General features: G+C 34.3%; 1 pseudogene; it reads left to right on the forward strand.

Annotated features, from left to right (window-relative positions):
* Positions 1 to 1,112: 1,112 nt before the first annotated feature.
* LOC130075277 (chymotrypsinogen A-like) lies at positions 1,113 to 4,168 on the forward strand (annotated as a pseudogene).
* Positions 4,169 to 4,896: the final 728 nt, after the last annotated feature.

The following is a 4,896-nucleotide window of genomic DNA, read 5'->3' on the forward strand; positions in this document are numbered from 1 at the left end:
ATTTTCAGGCTTTCTATATTTCCTTTTTAGGCATGTGCTTTAGTTATTTAAATGTGCATTTGATGAGCTTATGAGTTGATTACTTTATTGCCTGTGAATTCAATGTAACATTTGTAGTTGTTGCCTTTTCACTTACCTTTTCACTAGCTTTAACATATTATACAGGTATAGACTATACTAGTGCTCAATTTGTAGGCGCCTCATAAAAGCATGAAACTGAATTTTCCTGTAATTTATCTTTCTTCTTTGTGAAGAAAGTGAGTGTGTTGTAAACCTGCTCCCGCTTTTGAGATGACTACACTTTCCCAATGACGTGTGAATTAGGGGTTAAGGTGCTCTAGTTAATTGCACTGTCACTTGTAACGATTTGAAATAAAGTCAGTTTCCACCTTTACTTGTATTTTAATCTTAATAGCCTGTTTTCAATAGTTGTTCTCGTTCACCAGATCTCATCTGACTTCATTAAATTTGAATAATCTAATGAGGAAAAACATAGGAGCCCAACACAGAACTTCTTGCATTTTGAAAACGCCAGACACAGCGGAATAGGAAAGAATGAAGAGTTTCAAGACAGGTTTTAAAAGCTGAACTTCTTTTTTCTTGACATGGCATCTTAAAAACTAGACGCTGCACAACTGTGCTATTTTATACATGGAAAGACAAATAAAAGCAGCACAGTGAGTGGAACAAAGAGGCTAATACCTACCAACACATTCAATGGCAGTTAACAAAAAAAAACGTCCAATTTCTTTAAAAAAAAAACCTTTAAAGGGTTTTTATCTGCATCTTTCACTCTCAGGGCCACTGACAACATTTTTATAGTAACACAGTAACATTTTTGTTCATAACACATGGTATGATGTTATAATATGACAATAAGCAATTAATTTAGGCTATACCCAGTATATACTGTAAGTCTTCTTTGATCAAAAATCCTAAAATGACTAATAGTAATAGTTATATGTTTCAATCTCCCTATTGTACACTACATACCATCAACTGCCGAGGGAAAAAATCAGGTTGGGTGGAGGCAAGAAAACTCCTGAAGAAAGTACTTATACTTCACAGGTCAATAGAGACTTGACAGTAGAAGAAACAGCAGTCACAACACAGACCAGAACAGAAGTATGAATTTTAACACAGTCTTTAGTGTGGCCGGGGCTTCTCAACATAGCAGGTACTTCTACAAATAATTTGCTTTTGTTAAATTATTTATGTTTATTTTTAAAGTATGTTAAATAATTGACTGAAATAGAATTGAATACGTATTAATAAAGTCTTAACTCGTAACTCGCACAAACATATATGTGAAAATAGCAACACAATTCAAGAAAAAAGATGATAAATAATAAGTCATAGAATAATAGACGTAAAATGTGAAGTGATAATATTTAAAATATTTGGATAAGTAAATCATTTAATTTTCTTTCTTTGAAACTGTTGAATAGCCTTGGTTAATATCTATGAAATGTTATTAAAACATTTATTAAACACATTAAAGCCGTGATGGTTTTGAATTCCTTGAAATATGATTGAAATACAGTTAAGTGCAACATGTCATATAGGCTACATAAAATTATAATGAGAACATTATAATGGTGTGCTTGGGACATTGCTTTTAATAGGGAAACTTTTGTTTTTGAAATCAGGCTCTTAAAAATTATATAAACTTTTGGATTTAGATTTATCGGCCAATATATCGATTATCGGCTTTCAAATATAAAGAATTATTGGTATCGGTATCAACCAAAATTTTCTTATCGGTGCATCCCTATACTTTTTAGTTCCTGGTTAAATATAAATGAAATGTAAATTGTTTGTTAAAGTTCGTCGTATTGTTTTATTAATAATAATTATGTAAATGTTTTTGGAAACACATTTATTAGCCTATATTTACCATATATAGCTGACTGTAGATGCTTTCTTATATTTTCATGTAAATGAAGAGCCCTTTTAATTTAGGGCTACTACTTTTACTGTTAACAATTAATTGTCGGTGACTCTAAAAATCCTTTTTGTGAATGTATAATCTTTTTTCTATTTACAATTTGTCAGTTTATCAGCTCTGTAAGTGTTTCCTCCTGTATGGCAGGGATCCAAAAACATTCAAATGAATCTTGTTTTCTGTTTTAAAAGAGTTCACTTCATGTGAATTGCGTGAACATCAACATGGTTGATGCATAAGATAAAACTACTTAAACCAGTTTATCAGCTCTACCAGCGCAAATTGTTCAATTTTTGGGCCCCCGTTTCTATTGCTTAGCTAATTTTGACTGATCTGAAAATATAGATCAACAGGACTTTAACAAAGAACTGAGTCTTGAATTTTTTTTCTTTCTTTTTTTCTTATATAGCCAGCCTGGGTCAATTGGATGGTAAGTTGTTAATTCAAACTCATGTTCAGTCACACAGAATGTTTTGTTTTAAATGGGTTGCACTTTTTTGAGTAAAAAGAGAATTCTCATATTATCTTTTCTCTCATAAGTATGTGGCCAAGCCCCCCTCAACACCAAGATTATTGGAGGGCAAAATGCGACGGCAGGGTCTTGGCCTTGGCAAGCCAGCATTCAGAGTGTGTCCTATGGAGGCTATTTCTGCAGTGGGACTCTAATCAATAAAGAATGGGTTCTGTCTTCAGCTGACTGCTTCATAGCGTATGGAGTGCCCACATTTAAATATATATATTTTAATGAATTTCAAGTGCCCAAGTATCATATAGTCTATATATGTGGATTCATATTAGTGTAATTAAATCAGTCTTGTATTTACAGCACCCCCATATCTGACTTTGTGGTCTACTTGGGACGTCTAACCCAAAATGGCTCAAACCCACATGAGACAAACAGGACAGTGATTAAAGTCATCAAACATCCTAAATATAACAGTCTTGACCGCAAACTAGCACTGCTCCAGCTGTCTTCACCTGTGACTTTCTCTGATTACATTAAGCCAGTCTGTCTGGCTGCTGCTGGTAGTATATTTGTTGATGGTACAGAGAGTTGGGTCACTGGGTGGGGCATGATCAGTACTGAAGGTGAGGAACATCACACCCATTCAAGGTGTCACAAAAATTTGCTAGAAATTATAAAGCTTTTTATGATGTTTCCACTAATCAATATATTTATTTTGTGACAGAGTCAAAGTTTCCTGACATACTGCAGGAGCTGGAGAACCCTGTTGTGAACAACTTTGAATGTGATGTTGCCTATGGAGGCATCATTACAGACAACTTGATATGTGCTGCATTTTTAAATGAGGGCGGCAAAGCCCCGTGTGTGGTGAGACATTTTATCAGGCACTTTTTATCCAAAACCAATGTTTTTCTCTATAAATGTGAGAGACCTAAATGATGTCTCATCTTCTGGATCACTCTACTAAATTACCAACCTAGATCTTTATCCATTTGTCAACCATCATAGCTGTGGTTGCAGGAACTTTTACTGTAAAATACATTAATAACAGTAACAACATAATTGGTTTTGCTGGGGGGTATTGAAGTACTGATATCTAAGAAAAGACAAAACAGTTGTTTCAATGAAAAATCATCCAATGTAAGCGGTCACACATTGGAATGTCAATAAATGATAAGACAACTTGAATTCTTCACTTCCAAAACCTGTAAAATTAAATGTCCTGTTAGATTTATTAGCTTTTCACTGTATATAAAGGGAATTCTTACCACCAAATTATGATCATTTGTCACACTGTATCTCATACTCATGTCTGTATCCGTTGTCGTCAGAGGTGTAAAATATGTCTTTGCAGGGAGACGCTGGAAGTCCACTGGTCAGTAGGCAGGGCTCCAAGTGGATTCAGTCCGGAATTGCGGTGTACTCTATAGGATGTGGTCTACCTGAATATCCTACTGTATATGTCAGAGTGTCTGAATATCAGGACTGGATCAGCTTTTACACCAACAGCAGCATGCCTGGATTTGTCCCATTCCCCCTTATTCTTTCTGTCGGAGATGGAGGCTCGATCAACCTCCTCCCATTTTCCCTTGCTCTCGCATTTTCCATCATCCCTCTCATCTTCTTACACTTTTAAAGTTTGTATGAGTCATGGTCATTTTATGGATACAGTTCTGTAATGATTATGACAGTTTGCTATACACATAGGAGAAAGGTGTTTCTTTTTATAATCTCTTCTTTGATAAAAACTTTCATATTGATTATTGACAGTTACTGTAAGCATTCTCTTAAAAAAGATAACCTTCACTGACAGGATTCATTACAAGTGTACCACATTTATTTTTTTAATACGATTTTATTCAAATAAATCAGCACCTGTTGCAGTGTGATCATACACACATTGTCCTGTATTTTCCTTGAACTAATCATTTACTTTGTTGAATAAAGAAAACACAAATGTAAAAAAAAATATTTTTGTGAAAGCTTTTGAATGACTGTACATCTCTATTGAAAAGTTTTGAAGTGAGTGTTAGTTTGCATGAAAGTCAAAGTGAATTTCTGAAATAATTCAATTTCAAGATTTTACTTTTGTTTTCAAAGCTGCATAAACCTCATTCTATACATTTAGGACACTTACATTTTAACATGCTGATGCTTTTAAGCTTTCATGGGTAAAACTAGTGAGTGGGTGTGAAAATAAATGACAACAATATACACATAAAATACAAAAATGGTGTGCACATCCCAAACACCCAAATTGGGCTCAGGTGCAGGACAACTAAGTGATATAAACAAATAAAGAAGTGTGAAGTCCGCACACTGAAAATTACTGCTCCAAAAGAATTTATTAATAGGCAACGTTTCGACCAAGGTGCCTGATGAAGACCTGAGGGTTGCCTTTTAATAAATTCTTTTGGAGCAGTAATTTTCAGTGTGCGGACTTCACACTTCTTTATTTGTTTAACAATATACACATAAACACTCT

This window comes from Rhinichthys klamathensis, unplaced genomic scaffold (genome assembly GCF_029890125.1).
Source record: "Rhinichthys klamathensis goyatoka isolate OS25496 unplaced genomic scaffold, OSU_Roscu_1.1 h1tg000571l_1, whole genome shotgun sequence".
Classification (NCBI taxonomy): Eukaryota; Metazoa; Chordata; class Actinopteri; order Cypriniformes; family Leuciscidae; genus Rhinichthys; species Rhinichthys klamathensis.